The following is a 15490-nucleotide window of genomic DNA, read 5'->3' on the forward strand; positions in this document are numbered from 1 at the left end:
GGTTGATTTTCAATGACCCAATAGAAAGGTTGCACAAGGCGGTTGCGATGGGGAGATACAGTTATTTAACCCTTTCTCCCTCTAGTGTTTTCCTCTAATTTCGCCCTGATGACATAGCAGCCGTAGGAACTATTTTTAACATATTTAGTTATGACGTGGTGTTAATCGGAGACTCGAACCTAGTATCTCCCCAACGACGAGCGGATGCTCTAAGTGGTGAGTCACGGTCGCGTATCTCAAAAAATCAGTATTCAATAATGTGTGTTTTAAATACAAATAATACACCGACAAGATTTGTGTCATTTCTTCATATCAACTATACTTAACCAGGGATAATACAATGGCCAATAAAGTGATGTATACTCCCAATGATGATAAACAAAATTATTCCTTCAGTAGATTACAATTTGTTGAAACGTTTGAACATATTATTCTGAAACAGTGGGACAAATGAAAACTTATGAATTTAAATGTTTTACAATAAATAAAGGGAAAACATAGCTATTACAACAGAATAGTGATAAATATGATGGGATCCAATCAAAGAACTATTAACTTACAATAATTTATTTTAAATAGTAGAAGATATGAAATCCAAAAATACAGAAAACATTAAACATTTATAGAAAAGAATCTAAATGAACTTGTTCGAATTTTTTTTTGCTTTGGTCTTCAAATTGTTAATAAGAAACAATTTCTAATGTATTAAGTAAATTTCCATACAAAAATAATGCATGTTTCAAAATACTTGCATGAAATAATTGAAAATATATTAAGAAAATTTGAATTAATGAACAACATTATACAGTACTATAAGGCAATATAAGGGGGGGGGGGGGGTAATACAACCATCTCGTAATCAATGATTAAATGGAACTTAGAATTCGAATTTTGATCTAAAATTTAGCATGAATAATCCTTGGTAGGTCTATTTTCCCTAAATCGAACAAAAAGTTGGAAAAGTAACGGCTAACGGCTGGTGGCTCATTTTTTGGCTATCTTAAGAGCAAATTAGTCATAAAACCGCTCAAAAGGTTCAAGTCGGTAGCTATTGGTACTTTTAAATTTAAAAAATGTTTATTGCTATAATTTAACATGAATTTAACCAAAAATATGGTTTAAAAAGTTGATTCCTACGTAATTAATGATGAATTTTCCCTGAAAATAGGCAAAAAACGGCTAAACGGCTGAGCCGCCAGCCGTTACTTTTCCAACTTTTTGTTCAATTTTGGGAAAATAGACCTACCAAGAATTACTCATGAAAAATTTCAGATCGAAATTCGAATTCTAAGTGTCATTTAATCATAGATTACGAGATAGTTGCATTAACCCCCCTTCCCCCTCCCTTATTAAGATAAAATTGGAACAATGTTATTTTTACTTTACTAAGGTTTTAATGTATTTTAACAATACTTTTAGTTTCAATTGTTATGAATGAACATACAGATGCGTGTAGATACAATATTACAGCAAATACAATTAACACATAATATGAAATCCAAAATTACAGACAACATTAAACATTGATAAAAACAAATCAATATAAACATGAACTTGTTTTTTGCTTTGTTCTTCAAATTGTTAATATTAAATAATTTCTCTTTTAAAATGTAAATTTTATTTTAAAAAATAAGACATATTTTTAAAAAAAAAATTTGTAAATATATAGGTAAATGTATTTAAAGTTAGAATTTTATTTCTCGTAATTGAAAGGAACCGGTTCTCATCCATAAAAAAAAACTATGTCTTGCATCAAATTATATCCAGCTTTCTACGAATATAAAAATGAACAATGGCACGGGCTAAAAAAAACAATATCCGCGGAAAGCTGTTTATAATAAGATGCGAGAAAAAACTATTAAAAATTCTAATATATGAAGTGCAAATGTATGGATAAAATATTCCAGTAAATACAATTAACATAGAGTAAGAAAAACAGATAGGGACATCAATCAGCTGTAACCAATATCCAATGGTAGTAATGACACCCTTTTAATTTGCCACCAAATATCATTTAAATATGATAAACACAAAGCAACTCTTCTGAATTTTCAAATTCAAGAGAAGTAGAATATTATCTGGAATTAGTATACTCAAACCACCTTTGTAACATAATGATAAAAGTAAAAAGTTCTGTAGTTCCAAGAAAATGATATTGGGATTGTTTCTCTATCCCACAAATAAATCTTTTACAATGTGTTATATATCTTTCATTAGAAACTATAAATGTTTGTCTCCCAAATATATTTTCACTCATTACCTCAAATAGCAAGACAAATTGTGAAATGTTAGGGAAAAGAAGAGTCAAGTTGATAAGTTAAGACAATCCACCTGATCACCTAATTCTTTGTCATCTTCAGAAATAGGTCTTTTAATTTTTTTACAACTTCAATTGTCAAGTCAAAAAGACCAAAGATGCATAAACCCAGCCAAAGACCTAGACTGCTTCCAACCTCAATCACTAATCTAAAGATATCATACCCATTAGTTTCAGTTTGTACACTCATTTCTTCAGCAAAATTAAATTCAGCCCAGTTTACACCACCTGACACTGCTGAATTACTGACTATTTCTACATTGTAGTAGATTTGTGTACATGGAGGAAGACACCAATCTGATTCATATCTCCCTTCTTGCAATAATGTGAAATCTTCAACAACATTGAAAAGTGTTGTTTTTGCTTCTAAAGCTTTTATTTTGTCAGTAAACTCGATTTTGTTTGTACATGTAATCTCAGAATCATTGTATCTTGTAGTTCTAAACCAAGGAGGTAAACAACCAAGAACTTTTTTGAATAAGTTGATGTAGCTGTATTCAATGCATTCTGAATATCCTCGCACACTTGTGTATTGTTTGCATTTTCCTTGATCGGTTCGCTTCTCTAACATAGATGTAGAAATGCGAAATGTAACTACAGAGCTGTAACCAGTTCTGTTTACTCCTGGAATAACCATATTGTCCCCATTCATTGACAATGAGGTCACTCTATGATCAGCAAATGTAGAAGGATCTGCTAAGTAAATAGATGAATCTTTTACCAATGTAATATACAAAATTTTACCAAAATCTACAATTTCATTGCAAACAGAAAATGGTTGAATTTGCCTCACAATTAGTTTCTTTTCAGTAGTCTGCTTATAAAAACCATTAATCGTATTATTGTCTTTGGTATTAGGATACAAAGCTGACTCAATTTCACTCCATGCTAAATTAGATTTTCCATTCCATGAGATTGAGTTGTCTGAATCCATCATATCACCAGAGAGAAAAGAGTGAAGATATTCATAACCAAGTTGTCTACTTGTATCATAATCAAATGCAACACTGCCACACACCAGGAGTCTAGGTTGATAACTCCTATCAAAAGCTCTCTCAGAAGTGATGATTACAGTAGGAGATTCATGATATCTTACCAGAAATGTGATTGTTTGATATACAAACATGAAGAGGGCAAAAAATTGTAATCCTTTGCGAAGAGTTTTCATAATTTAAATTCTAGTTTTTTTCAACTTTAAAGATTATCAAGATGTGATAGATTGAAGATAATGTGATTGTTCTAAAGCTATATAGGTAATCAGGATTTTTAGGCAGGGTTTGAGCTATTATAAACCTATACTTTGTGTCCCTTTATAAGACAACCTTTCACTCAAAAAAGTATTAAGGCATTGTGTAATCCTTTACTGATGCTTTCTATCTTAGTTGCTTTAAATGTTGGGTAACAAAGTAATTAACCCTTAACGGTTGGGGGGGGGGGGGGTGGGGGGGGCGTTGAACGCCCCCTTTCGTTTTTTTCTATCTCATTTTCTGTGTGTGAAAGATAAAGAGCCCAAAATGCTTGACTTTTTAAGTGTGGGTATGAGACATAACTGAGAGTTGAAATTTTTAGAATATCTCCATCCTGGCGGGCACAGGATGCCAGCAAACCTGGCAGGGTCATCAAGGTAAAGAGCAAACATATTTTTTTTTGACTTAAACAAATCATTTTATCTTACCAAAATACTAAAATATTCTCTAGTAGTACATCCTCATATTAAATACAGGTGTTCAAGTCAATTTTAGGTTCCAGGTATGATCCTGCAGGTCCTAAACCCCCAGGTCTCCAGAAATCTTTAAAAGGCTCCTGTGGCCGCAATTTTTGACTTAGAGACTTCAAATTTTAAACTTAAGCTTATCCTACATGTCTACATAATGTATTAAAATTTCATAAAGATCCGCCGCCGTTTTCCCGCCGACCGCCGACTGCGGCGGCTGGCAGCTGCCAAGTATAGCTGCGGCCGCTGAAATTATATTTTGATATTTCAAATATAAAATTTACATAAAGATAAACATTTTCTGCAAAAAAAATTTTATTCTAGCTTCAAAAATAAAAAAATTACAGCCGTTTGAAATTTATAAGTAAAAAAGGACCTAGAAACAAAGGTTGTTAAATAAAAGTGTGAAGGAAGCGAAAATTGACCTTGACTTACTTAAGGTCGGAAATTCATCATAACACAGGGGATTTGCACATTAGCCCTCTAGCACTAATAGGAACTGAGATAATAGGGGGGGGGCGTTGAACGCCCCCCCCCCCCCCCGACTGATTAAGGTGCGGCAAGGGGCCCGACTGTAAGGGGTTAAAGTCCAGTTTCCCCTCTCTTATAAAATGTCCTCAAGAGATTAACCCCATATATAATAGTCACAATGAGTTCTATACTGGATGCACAAATGCCAAATATATTTTAACCCTTAATAATTAGTTTTCAAGTATTTCATATTAGAAATATTAAATAATGTAACTTTGTCATTTGAACATGTTTGTTAATTATAACTTTTAGGTCTCTAATTTAAAAATTGTGACCACAAGAGCCATTTAAAGATAGCTGAAAATGAAAAAATATACCATAAAGAATTAGTTAGAAACTTGAATCAGATAAACATTTAGATTTATAGAGTAGCTTTGAACCCAAAAATAGGCTTTCTAAGTGTATAGAGTTAAGAATCTTTAAAATTCCTTTGTAGTTTCCCAATTAAGTTACAAGGGAAAATTCTCACCCATCTGTGGGTCTAATATTGAACAAGAGTGGGATGGGAGACCTGAGACATCAGAAGAGATCAACTATAGGAAAGTTTCTGTGGTAGTTAAGCGGGTTTACATGGGGCCAGCAATACTTCACTAGATAGATTAATCCTGTTTAAATTAAACCCACAAAACACATTAAGCGTTGTGGTTTAATTGAAACTGTTCACTATGGAAACTTAAGTTTCCTGGCTACATGTTGACATGGCAATCCAATTGTGTCACAAGGTTTCATACAAATAAAATTTTAAAAAAATGATCTTTGTTATATAAAGCTTACCAGCAGCTTGAATTTTAAAATCATTTATACTTTTGCGGTTAAGAACAACCCCTGAAACTCTTGAATTGAATGGTTGTTTGTATAGACTAGAGAATTATATTTGTATAAAAGTTCATAATAATTATTAAAAATAATTTTGTTTATCTAGGTGTTGGGTTTGTAGAGAAAATTTTGCTTTTAAATAAAAGTGATTAATGAAGAAATATACTTATATGCTGGACCAATATAACTATTCTTTACAGTGGAGCTGTTTACAGGTTTCAAAAGAGTTTTATTTTAAATTTGGGTGAATATAGCTGGTTGACCACCCCTCCACCCTTCCTATCATTTCCCATTGATACCATCAAAGGCCAACTATGGCATTCTATTAAAATAAATTTGAAAAATCCTATGTATGAAAGTAACATGATGTCTAACTTTCTGTTTGTAGCCAAAGATCCGACTAATTGCTGTTCAATATGGTTCTCTATAACAGGGAAGCTTATTGTAGGCCCAAGAAAGGTTTGCCCCCCCCCCCAAAGAAAAAATGTCCTTATACTTTTTACAGGAAATATTCCCTTATTTGAAAATAAATCTATTAGGACATCCAAAAACTGAAAATCAATTTAATATCCGCAACTGTTCAAAATGTTGTTTGAATTGGGTGGACCCAATAAGTTCAACTTTTGTAATTAAATTAAAAGTCCTTATTGTGGCTCTGACAAGGAAGGAAAGGACATTCATGGATGGACTGTACATAAAACTGGTTCCCAATGTTTTATCGCCACGTTATTTTTGTCATTGGCTAAAAAATACTTTAAATGGATTTTCATCTCAAAACTAGCAGTGTCTAAATTTCAAAATAATTATATACTATATATACTACGGAAAGGGGTTATTTTGTTTATCATCATTTGTGATTTATAAATATTTGTCAATCATTGTCTTTTTCATAAAGATCCCTGGGATCCACTTGACTTGAGGTCAGTTGAATTTGAATTGCCGATTGTGTACACAGTTTCCTCATTCTATCTCAATATTTACTACTAGCTTAAAAAAGCTTCAACCTTAAAAAAATTAAAATGTATGTATGTTGTATGTATCCTTATAATAAAGTAACAGGATGTTTGTCTGTGTGTTTGTGTGTTTGTATGTTTGTACCGAAGGATCTCGCTAACCGCTGAACCGATCGGGTTCTCCTTAACAGGGTAGATTCTCATATGTCCCGGGAAGGTTTATAACTATTTTGGGGGAGGGTACCACCACCCTCCCTAGAGAAATTAAATTTTAAAAAATTTCCCAATTTTAGAAAGAGAGTTCAACGAAAAATAAACGTCAAACGTAATTTTTTTAAAACTTTTTCTTTTAAAATCTAAAATAAGAAATTGAATTATTAAATTCGACTCTCTCCTCCTCAAGTGCCCCTAGAGGCCTCTAGGGGGCGTAGCCGCTAGTAATGTATAAATTGTTATACATTAAATCGATTTTCCCTTTGACTGGAGTAGATGAAAATAGGTTTTACAATGTTTGGGTTATCTGCTGTACAACTTCAGAAATTAGGGAAGAAATAGGCTTAATTTTAATCATATTAACTTTTTAGAGGCGAAGTTACTCTATAATATACGTCCATTAGTCAGTCTGTAACGCTAATTTGGGATCGAGGAGGGACAGATGAAATTTTCAGTGAAGGTTTCTATGACATACAATATCTAGAATATACATTCTTCTGTTCGTCTGTCTGTAGGTCATGCTTTAAGCTACGAAAAAATCTATTTTTTAAGCGAAGCTTTTCTACAATTAGGGTCGGTCTGTACGACTGTCTGTTACGTAACGTTAATCTAGGCATGTTAGAATTGTCCTATCGATTTCAAACTTTGAATGATGATTCCTATAGGAGTTAGGTACCAATTAGAAAGCAAAGCAACTCTGCAATCATTACCAGAAAGTCCATACAAACAAATTTTTAACATCAAATTTTTATGTGATAAAATTATCCGATTGGTCTGATTTTTTGAATACTGATTCCTAGTATAACAAAGTACATTGTTATAAGCGAAGCATCTCTATAATCAAGTCCTAAAAATGTAAGTATGTCCTTAAACAATATCCCATATTTAAGCAGTTTTTCATCAGATTTACATTTGATTTTGTTTCGTTCGACTTTTATACATTTATATTCTGATAATTCAATTCTGACAATCTACTACAAGTGTTAATGTTCGTTTGTCCTACCAATTCAGAGCTTCACTACTTATGTCCTCCTTCTAAATATATATTTATATCTGTGAAGTTTGTTTATTGTAATGCTGTTAGAATCCGTGTGAATCGCTGTATCCGTCCTCTAAATGTATCTTGGCAATTTAAGCATTTTTGCAAATGTGTTTCCGGTTATAAAAATTAACAAAATGCATTTTTCTGAAGAAAGCAAACAATCTCACATTTTTTCACAAAATTTTATGATGATTTATATAATCTTTTATTTACAAAATTTGCACTATAAAATTATAATCAAGTTGCACAGAATTAATATAAATCTTCCGCGAAATGGTAGCTGTCTAAAGTGCCCTAGCAAAATGGGGATAAATGTCACTGCTTTTGGCCTTCTTATTCTATTGACGTCAAGAAATACCCTATACCCCATCTCTTTTCTAGGGGGTTCTTTCCCCCTTCCCTTTCTCTTTTCCTCTAATATGGCGTCAATAGAATAGGTAAACCAAAAGTAGTGACATCTATCCCCTTCTACCTTCTAAGCAAAATGAAAACAAGGATGACAACATCCAAAAGTAGCGAAGCTTAAAAATTATGGATGGACATACAGGAAAAATAAACTATAAAGCAGTGTAATACAAATTAAACATTAAAATAAAATAAATCACGAAACCTTTTATGATTTATAATGTGAAAATCTAGGAATCGATCTAGCACCACAACAAATAAGTATATATTAATGAAACTTTGTGAAAATTTGAAAAAAATTTTATTTTTATAAGTCATTCCTACCAGCTGAGTATTCCATCGATCCTTGTTTATATGATCATTGTTATTTTTATAACAGTATATTAAAGTATATAAATAAACATTAAAGATAACATTGTCAAAATTATACCTTGACCTTTTTAAAGAGTATTTTTAAAAGCGAAGCCTTTCTATAATTAGGGTCGGTCCGTACGTCCGTCCGTCCGTACGTCCGTCCGTACGTCCGTCCGTCCGAGATAGATAGCTTTTATTCGTTAATTTAGGCATGTTAGAATTGTCCTATCGATTTCAAACTTTGCATGATGATTCCTGTAGTAGTTGGGTACGATTCAGAAAGCGTAGCAACTCTATAATCATTACCAGAATGTCCGTACGTACATTTTAAACATGTTGATTTTTCTACTTTTTTAACAACAAATTTTCAAGTGTTTTAATTATCCGTTTGATCTGATTTTTGGTATATTGATTCCTGGGACAACAAAGAACAATATTATAAGCGAAGCAACTCTATAATCAAGTCCAAAAATGTAAGTATGTCCATAAACATTATCCTGTTTTAAGAAGTTTTTCAACAAACTTACCTACAATTTTGATTCAACATTTATACATTTATGTTCCGATTTTTCAGTTCAGATACTATACAAGTGTTAATGTCCGTTTGTCCTACCGTTTCAGTGCTTCGCTTTTATGGATGTTGTCATCCTTGTTTGTTTAAAGGATTAGCAGCCGCCTAAATCTGGTGAAAATCGGCTACTTTTTCGGCTGTACTACAGTTCTTGCAAAAGACAAGGAAAAAAAGCTTCCAGCTATCTAGTATGTAGTAATATAGAAACATTATTAGTTTTATATCCTAAAATATAAAGTAGTAAGGTTTTCTGTCTGAAGCTGAAGATCTCAATAACTACTGAAACGATAGGTTTTTTTTTATTTTAGGTTAAATTTTACACAGGTCCTAACGTGATGGTTTTAGGCTATTTTATTTTCAGATTTATGTTTTGGTTTAAGCTATTTTAGTACCCTCTAGCTGTTCCTGTACAGCTCTTAGATGCTAGGAGCAAAGCCGCTAGTTTTTTTTATCATTCTATCAAAGTTCAGAACGCATTTTAATTATAAAATATGACTTATTCATTATGAAACAAAGTACAATGAAAAGTACCTTTTAATTTTCCTTGTTCAATTTTGCATAACTATTATTTAATTATGATATAATTCAAATAATACATTTATTTTTACGTAATTAATTACCATTTTGTAGAATTTATTAGAGAATAAAGATGAAAAAATCCATAAAAGCTAAGTTCTGAAAAGTCAGATGAATCGGATAATTTTAACATACAAAAATTTGTTGTCAAAAACTGGATAATCAACATATTTTAAATGGATGTACGGACTTTCTGGTAACGATTATAGAGTTGCTGCGCTTTCTAAGTTGTACCTAACTGTTATAGAAATCATAATGTAAAGTTGGAAATCGATAGAACAATTCTAACCTGTTTAATTTAACGAAAAGAGCTAACCGTAACGGACGGACGGACCCTAATTATAGAAAAGCTTCGCTTTTATCAAGGATGACATCATACATAAGTAGCGAAGCTCTTATTTATAAAGTTAACAGGAATGACAACATCCATTAGAAGCGAAGCACAAAAAATCATGGTTAAGAATACAGTCAAAGATAATTAAAGTGCATTTGTTAAAATTAAGAACAGATTTATTGGAGAAAAAGCCTTTCTTAAAAAAAAGAAACCTTTCTCACTATCTTTATATTATTTAATATCTATATTTTGTATGATGACTTACATTCTGATGGGCAAAATTATTTATATACTGGATGATCAGAAAACTTTATTAAAGTAATTTATATTTGAAATTTTAGGTCAAATTCTTATAAATTGTCAGGCGGACGTACTGCTGTAAGGACATGATGTAGTTCTAAAGTAGTTGCGCTACTTATTACAATATTTAGATCTACTGCAGTTCCTGGTAACGAATATTGCCAAAAATCTATGAATTTTAAAGGCTGCCAGCTGCCAAACGGCTGAACGTACATACCTGCACACCATTTTAAGCGGTATAAAAAGGCCTACAAATAATCTGAAATAGCCAAGATCCAATGATGCACAGGAAAGCTTCACTGAAGAAAAAACGCGTAAAATATGCCTTTTTTGCGCATTTCTGTGCACTGCGAGATAATTATGCATTATTGATTTATGGCTATTCCAGATTATTTGTAGGCCTTCTTATGCCGCTTAAAACAGTGTGCGGGCATGATATGTACGTTCAGCCGTTTGGCAGCTAGCAGCCTTTAAAATTCATAGATTTTTAGCAATATTCGTTACCACCAATATTTTAACGTGAACTGCAGTAGATCCAAATGTTTAGTTACTTTATAGTACCTAGCTCCACATCTATGATTTCTGATTCAGGGCATGACGTAAAGCAGATCTATGTGTGTTAATGAAATTACAAATTCAGCAATTTTTTTGTGGAAAATGGTTTACATGTGTATTTAGCAGTTTTTGTACTTTTATTTTATTGTTTAAAAGTACTTTTTGTAGCGGAATAGCCAGGTAAGGCATCTAGTAAGACTGGTACATCTATGTACATTAGGCTGTTAATAAAAATGGTACCCAAAGTTTTATGATTACGTTATCCTATTCGATTGTTCAAAACCTTTGGGTACTTAAATTAAATTTTGATTGGTTAGCTTAGAACAATTGTAGTGTCCAAACGTTTCAACCAGAAAGGTGTAAAATGCCTTAAAGGTAAAAAAGAAAATTATCATTTTTATCTTTCCAAAAGGATAATTTTCTTTCTTTTTCTAACTGGGGCGTTTTCTGCAACTTCTAAAATACTTTTGATTTAAAGTACTCATTAGGTATTATAATATTTGCATACGTGTACCATTTATTTAACCTTTTTCATGTGTGGGCTAAAACATGGCTATATATTATTAGGAGCCTTGTAAGGATAAAGGAATATACATTTTTCAATTAAAAAGAGGGCCAATTTGTGAGATTTTTTTAGTTAAAAAAAATTTAAAAATTTTTTTTTTTTTGGGGGGGGGATTTTTCATTTTTTGGGGGGTGGGGGTGTCCCACCCCCCAAGAAAATAGTTATAAACCTTCCCGGGACCTATGAGAAGCTACCTTGTTAAGGAGAACCCAATCGGTTCAGCGGTTAGCGAGATCCTTCGGTACAAACATACAAACACACAAACACACATACATCCTGTTACTTTAGTATAAGGATTAGTTTAAAAAGAAAATCATTTGCTTTGGAATCAGTATAAAAAAGTGTCTAGTCACATATAAAGTAGTATTAAAATAAGAAAAAATATTGTCCTTGGAATATTTAAAGAAAATAGCTTAAAGCATGACCAGGTCTTATTTAAGCTTCTCTAAAAATCAGTATAGCTTCCCAATCCCTATAACCCTGCGGGGTTGTGGTTAAAAAATGGGTAGTTAGGTTGCAGAAAAAAATGCATTCACATAGCCAAGGTTAGACTTTGCATGTGTGGTGATTTTTAATAACAGCGAAAACAGAAACATCACGCAAAATGTCCATTAAACTATAGTATTGTTGTCTGCAAGATAATAGGTTCGAATCTCGGCACAACACTTCCCCTTGAATAAAGAGCATCTAAATGCTAGGGGCGCAGCTTCTAGTTAATATATAAAGTAACTCAGGAACAGAACCGCCACTTAATTAATCACACACAAAAACAAAAATGACTTATGTTATTTTTGTTTGGATTATATTTTTTACTGAAAATTTAACAAATTTTTAAATTTTATTACTGTATAACACTACATTTTACTTTCAGAATCCAAAACATTTTTTGTATTTATGTTTATAATTTGTTTTGTGTAAACCCTGGTTTTAAAATGGTGTGTCTGACTTCTTATAATTGGATCCTTGTACATTGTATGTTTAGATTTTTAGTAGCAAAGCATCTCCATAAATATTTTTCAAAAGCGAGGCTCTTCTACAGCGTTGTGGAGCCGGAGCCACCATCTTCACAGACAGCTCCGCGGAGCCACACCAAAATCAAACGGCTCCGCAACGCTGCATTTCTATAATAAGGGTCTGTATATCCATACGTCCGTAACGGTTAGATCTTTTCGTTAATTTAGAATTGTTATATCGATTTCAAACTTGCATGATGATTCTTGTGATAGTTAGGTACAATTTAGAAAGCGTAGCAACTCTATATTTAATACACGAATGTTCATACGTCCATTTAAAACAGGTTGACAAATTTTCTTATGTGATATAATTTTCCTATTTATCTGATTTTTTCAATTCTGATTCCTATTACAACAAGGTACAATGTTATAAGCGAAGCATCTCTATAAGGAAGTCCTTAAAGTGTAAATATATCCTTAGAACAGTATACTCTATTTAAGCAGTTTTTAAACATCTATATTATTGTTATTCAGTTCTGACATTACAAAATGTTAATGTTCGGTTATCCTACTGTTTCAGAGCTTTGTTTTATTGTTGTTGTCAACATTGTTAACCGTGGACAACTGTCTAAAAATCCATACTGGAAATATGTTTTAGATCAAAGATTTTGGATCAAATTTCTATTCTTTCCTTTAAGTTTATTGTTCTGAATTTTGCAGCGGGGCATTTCAATATTATTCGGTATTCTTGAGTGGTTAAGTAGCACATGTAAGTTACCATTACCTCGTAAGGGCGGGATTCTCCTTCGATTTAAGTGATCATTTAGAGAATCCAGAGCATCTTCCACGTGTAGTGGGATGAGATACTTCCAAGGATATCAGGTTAAGTAACTTCCATCAGAAAACCATCCCTTTGATTGCACGGCCTTTGTCTCAGAAGTCCTAACTGTGCATTGTGTATGGGAAAAGGCATTCCCCCTACTCTTACTATTAATGTCGCGCACCTGACATAGCATCAGTATAGGACCCATTTTTAACGTCTTTAGTTATGATGCGGTGTCGGCAAGAGATTCGAGCCTATCACCTCCCCGGCGACGAGCGGATGCGCTACGTGTTAAGTCACGATAGCTGGTTATTAGCACAGATAATTACAAAATTTCCTGCATTAGCCTATATGATAGCGTGTCTGCTTGCAGTCAGGGAAATGTCGGGTTCGATTCTTTACCAAACTACGTCCTTTAAAGAGATAAAAATGGTTCTTACTGCTGCTTTGTTTAGTTTTAAACAGAAAATATATAAAAATATGGAGTGTGCTAATTTTTTCTCTTGGTAGGGTAATGGTATATCCTCCTCCAAAATTATTATTATTCACCTTCCCAGGACCTATAAAAAGACTAAATTGCAAAGGAGATCCATATCAGTTCAGTGGTTAGCGAGATCATTAGTTACAGACAGACAGACGACACACACAAACACTGAAAAATACAGACATCATGTTACTTTTACACTCAGAATAAGTTACCACAAGTCTATTTAAACTCCCAGTTCTGATATCCTTATAAAAAAGTAACAGGATGTGTGTTTGTCTGTCTGTCTGTTTGTTTGTTTGAACCGAAGGATCTCGCTAACCGCTGAACCGATCGGGTTCTCCTTAACAGGGTAGCTTCTTATTTTTTTTGCTTAGAGACTTGAACGCAACATAGACATGTATTTTAGAGTCTTGAATGCAACATAGAAAAGTTACGTATTATTAATAAAAATTGCCACTAGAGGCCTATAGGGGCGTAGCCGCTAGTCTGATATATCCTAATCCTCTGAATTTTCCAAGCAACTAAATAAATACTATTTCTCCCTACTCAAACAGCCAAGTATACGCAACCGCACATTGGTAAAAATTGACAGATTGGATGCAGATTGTTTAAAGATATCTTAAAACATCGGACTTTTTTTTAGCGGATTGGTGGCTGAAAATTAGCATTAAAGGCGGATAAAGCTTTTTAAAAGGTATGCACCCCGGCTGCAAATAGTTTATTCACTTAAAGCTGCGGATAAAACCTGCAATTTCAGCTTCGGTTTGCTACAAAAATGGCTGTGACTGACGACCAATGCAATGAAGAAAAAATAGCTATTCCCTGGATAGACTGTAATTATAATTCCTAGAAAATATAAAATCAACATAGATAGAGATATCCTTTAGGATAAAGTAGCTGAAAATATGTTTCTAAGTTTTAAGGAAAGCTTTATGTTAATCGTAGGTGAACTTTATATACCTTTTTGATTTAAAATTATTAAGGAAAGCATAATTTTATTTCTTGTATTCATTCGAATCCGGTGGATAAAAACCGGTTCTCATCCATACGAAAAAACTATGCCTAGCATCGTATTATATCCAGCTTTCTACGAATATATAAATGTACAATCATAAGTTTAAAACCAGTTTTTTTAGCCGGTGCCTTCGCCACCTCGGGGCTGAAAAAACTGGTTTTAATAATATAATTGTACATTCTATATCCTCGGAAAGCTGTTTATAATACAATGCGAGAAATAACTATTCTCGTATTCATTTGAATCCGGTGGATAAGAACCGGTTCTCATCCATTCGGAAAAACTATGTCTAGCATCGTATTATATCCAGCTTTCTACGAATATAGAAATGTACAATCATAAGATTAAAACCAGTTTTTTAGCCCGTGCCTTCGGCACCTCAGATCTAATAAACACTGGTTTTAATCTCATAATTGTACATTCTATATCCTCGGAAAGCTGTTTATAATACGATGCGAGAAATGACTATTACCCATATAAATTTTTTTAGATAAGACCACAAAATCAGTTGTGAAATACAAAAGCGACTCAAAAGCTGCTTTAAAGCAATCTGACCGCATCTTATCTATAATACAAAGTAGCTTGATGTCTGTCCGTCTGTCTGTCTGTCCGTCCGTCTGTCTGTCTGTCCCTTAAGATCTCGGTAACCACTGAACCGATCAGATTCTACTCTTCAGGGAATATACCTACTGGTCCTGTGGTGGTTTTAGGCTATTTTCTTTGGGGGTGGGACACCCCCAACCCCCCCCCCAAAAAAAAAAAAATACCCCCCCAATTTTTTTTTTTTTTTTTTCAGAAGATTTCCTAGGTCCTTTATTTTTTTTTTGCAGAAGATTTCCTAGGTCCTTTATTTTTTTTTGCAGAAGATTTCCTAGGTCCTTTATTTTTTTTGCAGAAGATTTCCTTAGTCCTTTTACGAATTTCACCTCAATTTTTTTTGATTACCTCTTGGGGCAAAGCCCCTAG

This window comes from Acartia tonsa, chromosome 8 (assembly GCF_053477335.1).
Source record: "Acartia tonsa isolate MP-2025a chromosome 8, ASM5347733v1, whole genome shotgun sequence".
Lineage (NCBI taxonomy): Eukaryota > Metazoa > Arthropoda > Copepoda > Calanoida > Acartiidae > Acartia > Acartia tonsa.